Source organism: Arachis hypogaea, chromosome 14 (genome assembly GCF_003086295.3).
Source record: "Arachis hypogaea cultivar Tifrunner chromosome 14, arahy.Tifrunner.gnm2.J5K5, whole genome shotgun sequence".
In the NCBI taxonomy this organism is placed as follows: domain Eukaryota; kingdom Viridiplantae; phylum Streptophyta; class Magnoliopsida; order Fabales; family Fabaceae; genus Arachis; species Arachis hypogaea.
Genome location: NC_092049.1, coordinates 54,478,796 through 54,484,711, shown reverse-complemented (window position 1 = coordinate 54,484,711; position 5,916 = coordinate 54,478,796). Strand labels below are relative to the sequence as shown.

General features: G+C 33.6%; 1 non-coding gene across 1 annotated transcript; it reads left to right on the top strand.

The window, feature by feature from the left end:
- Positions 1 to 416: 416 nt before the first annotated feature.
- On the top strand, positions 417 to 524 carry LOC112745256 (small nucleolar RNA R71). The gene has a single exon (XR_003173193.1). It is a non-coding gene; the product is annotated as a small nucleolar RNA R71 (small nucleolar RNA).
- Positions 525 to 5,916: the final 5,392 nt, after the last annotated feature.

Here is a 5,916-nt window from a genome sequence, read left to right as displayed (position 1 = left end):
GCCTTGTTGAGGCTTTTGATCCTTCCATGAGAAATTTGGTTGATTTCTCCATGATGGATTATAGGTTTTTCCATAAGGTTCACCTAAGTAATTCACCTCTGCTATTGCAGGGTTTTCAGGATCATAAGCTTCTTCTTCATAAGAAGCCTCTTGAGTACTGTTGGATGCAGCTTGCACTCCATTCAGACTCTGAGAAATCATATTGACTTGCTGAGTCAATATTTTATTCTGAGCCAATATGGCATTCAGAGTATCAATCTCAAGAACTCCCTTCTTCATAGGCGTCCCATTATTCACAGGATTCCTTTCAGAAGTGTACATGAACTGGTTATTTGCAACCATGTCAATGAGTTCTTGAGCATCTTAGATAACTCAGACAGACCATCATAGAATATATCCAGGATGGTCCATTCTGAAAGCATGTCAGAAGGACACTTTTTGGTCAGTCCTTTGTATCTCTCCCAAGCTTCATAGAGGGTTTGACCTTCTTTCTGTCTGAAGGTTTGAACATCCACTCTAAGCTTGCTCAGCTTTTGAGGAGGAAAGAACTTGGCTAAGAAAGCCTTGACCAGCTTATCCCAAGAGTTCAGGCTATCCTTAGGTTGAGAGTCCAACCATATTCTAGCTCTGTCTCTTACAGCAAATGGGAAAAGCATGAGCCTGTAGACTTTAGGATCTACTCCATTAGTCTTAACAGTATCACAGATCTGCAAGAATTTAGTTAAGAACTGAAAAGGATCTTCAGATGGAAGTCCATAAAACTTGCAGTTCTGCTGCATCAGAGAAACTAATTGAGGTTTCAGCTCAAAATTGTTTGCTCCAATAGCAGGAATGGAGATGCTTCTTCCATGTAAATTGGAATTAGGTGCAGTGAAGTCACCAAGCATTCTCCTTGCATTATTATTATTTTCAGCTGCCATCTTCTTTTCCTATTTGATAATTTCTGATAGGTGGTTGCTGGTTTGTTGTAATTCAGCTTCTCTTAGTTTCCTCTTCAGAGTCCTTTTAGGTTCTGGATCTGCTTTAACAAGAATATTCTTGTCCTTGCTCCTGCTCATATGACAAAGAAGAGGCACAGAAAAATAATAATAATAGAGATCCTCTTTTTTTTTTTGTGGGTGAGGGAGAGATGTTAGTAGATGAATAAACAAATAGAAGGAGGTGAGAGAGAAGAGAATTTTCGAAAATTATTTTTGAAAAAAGAGTTAGTAATTTTCGAAAATAGTTTTTGAAAAAGGTTAGCAATTTTCGAAAAATAAAAATTTAAAATAATTAGTTAATTAAAAAGAAATTTTGAAAAAAAAGGGGGAGATATTTTCGAAAATGAGAGAGAGAGTTAGTTAGGTAGTTTTGAAAAAGATAAGAAACAAACAAAAAGTTAGTTAGTTAGTTGAAACAAATTTTGAAAATCAATTTTGAAAAGATAAGAAGTTAGGAAGTTAGAAAAGATATTTTGAAATCAAATTTTTGAAAAAGATAAGATAAGAAGATATTTTTGAAAAGATATGATTGAAATTAGTTTTTGAAAAAGATTCGATTTTTAAAATCATAATTAATGACTTGATTAATAAGAAATCACAAGATATGATTCTAGAACTCAAAGTTTGAATCTTTCTTCACAAGCAAGTAACAAACTTGAAATTTTTGAATCAAAACATTAATTGTTATTGTTATTTTCGAAAATTTGGTATAAAAATAAGAAAAAGATTTTTGAAAAATATTTTTGGAATTTTCGAAAATAACTAAGAATTTTGAAAAAGATTTGATTTTTGAAAAAGATTTTGAAAAAGATAAGATTTTCAAATTGAAAATTTGATTTGGCTCATGAAAACAACTAGATTTTAAAAATTTTTTGAAAAAGTCAATCCAAATTTTCGAATTTGACGAGAGAAAAAAGGAAAGATATTTTTTTGATTTTTTTTGAATTTTTATGATGAGAGAGAAAAACACGTAAAATAATGCAATGCATGAAATTTTTAGATCAAAACAATGAATGTATGCAAGAATGCTATGAATGTCAAGATGAACACCAAGAACACCGTGAATATCATGATGAACATCAAGAACATATTTTTGAAAAATTTTATATGCAAAGAAAACATGCAAGACACCAAACTTAGAAATCTTTCATGTTTAGACTCTAATAAACGAAAGATGCACATGTAAAACAAGAAAAGACATAAAACAAGAAAACATCAAGATCGAACAAGAAGACTGACCAAGAACAACTTGAAGATCATGAAGAACACTATGAATGCATGAATTTTCAAAAAATGCAAGATGAATATGCAAGTGACACCAAACTTATGATATGACTCAAGACTCAAACAAGAAACACAAAAATATTTTTGATTTTTATGATTTTCTAAATTTTTTTGGTTTTTCTTTTCGAAAATTATTTGAAAAACAAAGATAAGGATTTCAAAATCTTTAATATGAATTCCAGGAATCTTGTCATGTTAGTCTTAAAGCTCCAATCAAAGGGTCAGGCAGGGCTTAATAGCCAGCCAAGCTTTAATAAAAATATAAGTGTAATTCAGACATGACAAGCCTGACATACCCTATCCAGAAGGATTAGGCATGACTCCACTGAGGTGATTAGCCAATCCCAAAGCAGTTTGGGTATGGCTTTACAGCCAGATAGGCTTCAACATGCTTCATGAAACACTAGAATTCATTCTTAAAAATTTTTGAAGCCATAGAATAATTTATTTTTGAAAATTTTTTTTTTTCGAAAACAGGTGAGAAAATTTTGAAAGATTTTTGAAAAATTTTTGAAAAGAAAACAAAAAGAAAATTACCTAATATGAGCAACAAGATGAACCGTCAGTTGTCCAAACTCGAACAATCCCCGGCAATGGCGCCAAAAACTTGGTACGCGGAATCGTGATTACACTTTAATTATGTAAAGTTCATTGCTCTTTCTTTCCCTGGAAATGGCCCCAAAAACATGATGCCAAAACCACGGTTCACAACTCCGTGTAACTGACCAGCAAGTGCACTGGGTCGTCCAAGTAATACCTTACGTGAGTAAGGGTCGAATCCCACGGAGATTGTTGGTATGAAGCAAGCTATGGTCATCTTGCAAATCTCAGTTAGGCAGATATAAATTGATAATGGTGTTTTCGAATAATAATTAATAGAATAGGGATAGAAATACTCATGTAATTCATTGGTGAGAATTTCAGATAAGCGAATGGAGATGCTTTCGTTCCTCTGAACCTCTGCTTTCCTGCTATCTTCATCCAATCAGTCTTACTCCTTTCCATGGCTGGCTTTATGTGATACATCACCACTGTCAATGGCTACTTTCGGTCATCTCTCGGGAAAATGATCCAATGCCCTGTCACGGCACGGGTAATCGTCTGGAGGCATCACCCTTGTCAATGGCTTCATCTTATCCTATCAGTGAAAATGGTCAACGCACCCTGTCACGGCACGGCTATTCATCTGTCGGTTCTCGATCATGTTGGAATAGGATTTACTATCCTTTTGCGTCTGTCACTAACACCCCGCAATCGCAAGTTTGGAGCTCGTCACACTCATTCGTTCATTGAATCCTACTCGGAATACCACAGACAAGGTTTAGACTTTCCGGATTCTCTTGAATGCCGCCATCATTCTAGCTTACGCCACGAAGATTCTGATTAAGAGATCTAAGAGATACTCATTCAGTCGAAGGTAGAACGGAAGTGGTTGTCAGGCACGCGTTCATAGGGAATGATGATGATTGTCACGTTCATCACATTCAGATTGAAGTACGAATGAATATCTTAGAAGCGAAATAAGATGAATTGAATAGAAAACAATAGTACTTTGCATTAATCTTTGAGGAACAGCAGAGCTCCACACCTTAATCTATGGAGTGTAGAAACTCTACCGTGAAAATACATAAGTGAAAGGTCCAGGCATGGCCGAGATGGCCAGCCCCCAAAACATGATCAATAGATCAAAAGATAATCCAAAGATCCAAAGATATCTAATACAATAGCAAAAGGTCCTATTTATAATAAACTAGTCACTAGGGTTTACAGAAATAAGTAATTGATGCATAAATCCACTTCCGGGGCCCACTTGGTGTGTACTTGGGCTGAGCTTTAACTTTCCACGTGCAGAGGCCATTTGTGGAGTTGAACGCCAGGTTTGGATCCATTTCTGGCGTTCAACTCTGGTTTTTGATCCATTTCTGGCGCTGAACTCAAGAATTGGGCAGAGAGCTGACGTTGAACGCCAGTTTGCGTCATCTAAACTTGGGCAAAGTATGGACTATTATATATTGCTGGAAAGCCCTGGATGTCTACTTTCCAACACAATTGGAAGCGCGCCATTTTGAGTTCTGTAGCTCCAGAAAAGCCACTTTGAGTGCAGGGAGGTCAGAATCCAACAGCATCAGCAGTCCTTCTTCAACCTCTGAATCTGATTTTTGCTCAGGTCCCTAAATTTCAGCCAGAAAATACCTGAAATCACAAAAAAAATACACAAACTCATAGTAAAGTCCAGAAATGTGAATTTAACATAAAATCTATTAAAAACATCCCTAAAAGTAACTAGATTCTACTAAAAATATACTAAAAACAATGCCAAAAAGCGTATAAATTATCCGCTCATCAATAAGTCTGTAGACCTCAGGATTAACCCCATTGGTCTTAACAGTGTCACAGATTTGCAAGAATTCAACTAAGAACTAATGAGGTTCTTCCAATGGAAGTCCATGAAACTTGCAATTCTGCTGCATTAGAGAAACTAATTGAGGCTTAAGCTCAAAGTTGTTTGCTCCAATTGTAGGAATTGAGATGCTTCTTCCATAGAAATCAGAAGTGGGTGCAGTAAAGTCACCAAGCATCTTCCTTGCATCTCCACCATTATTGTTATTTTCGGCTGCCATCTCTACTTTTTTTTTGAAAATTTCTGTGAGGTCCTCTCCAGAGTTTTGTGCTTTAGCTTCTCTTAACTTCCTCTTTAGAGTCCTTTCAGGTTCAGGATCAGCTTCAACAAGAATGTTCTTATCCTTGTTCCTGCTCATATGAAAAAGAAGAGAATAGAAAAGAATAGGAATCCTCCCTGTTACAGTATAGAGATTCCTTTATGTGAGTAGAAGAATAGAAGAAATATAATGAAGAAGGGAGAAGAAGAATTCGAACACAAAGAGGGGGAGAGGGTTCGAATTATAAATAGAAGAGAAGTGTTAGTAAATAAATAAAATAAATAGAAAGAGATGAGAGAGAGAAGAAATTCGAATTTAAAAAGAGGTAGAAGAAAAATATTTTTAGTTTTATTTAATTAATTAATTAGTATTCAAAAATTAAAGAGAGAAATAAAATAAAATTAGAAATTAAAACAATTAGTTTGTTAAAAAGAATTTTGAAAAAGGGGTTAGTTATTTTCGAAAATTGGAGAGAGAAAAGTAGTTAGGTGGTTTTGAAAAAGATATAATTAAAATAGAAAACTTTTAAAATCAAACAAAAAGTCAAGTAGTTAATTGAAAAATATTTGAAAATCAATTTTTGAACAGATAAGAAGTTAGAAAAAGATTTTGAAATTAAGTTTTGAAAAAGATATGATTGAAATTTATTTTGAAAAAGATTTGAAAAGGAGATTAGAAAGATTCGATTTTTAAAATTAAAGTTAATTACTTGACTAACAAGAAATTAAAAGATATGATTCTAGAATTTGAAGATTGATCCTTTCTTAATAGGCAAGTAACAACTTGAAAAATTTTGAATCTAAATATTAAATGTTAGCATTAATTTCGAAAATATGAAATAAAAATAAGGAAAAGATTTTGAAAATCAATTTTAAAATTTTTGAAAATATTAAGAAGAAAAATGAAAAATATGTGATTTTTGAAAAAGTATTTGAAAAGATAAAATTTTTAAATTGAAATTTTGACTTGACTAACAAGAAACAACTAAATTT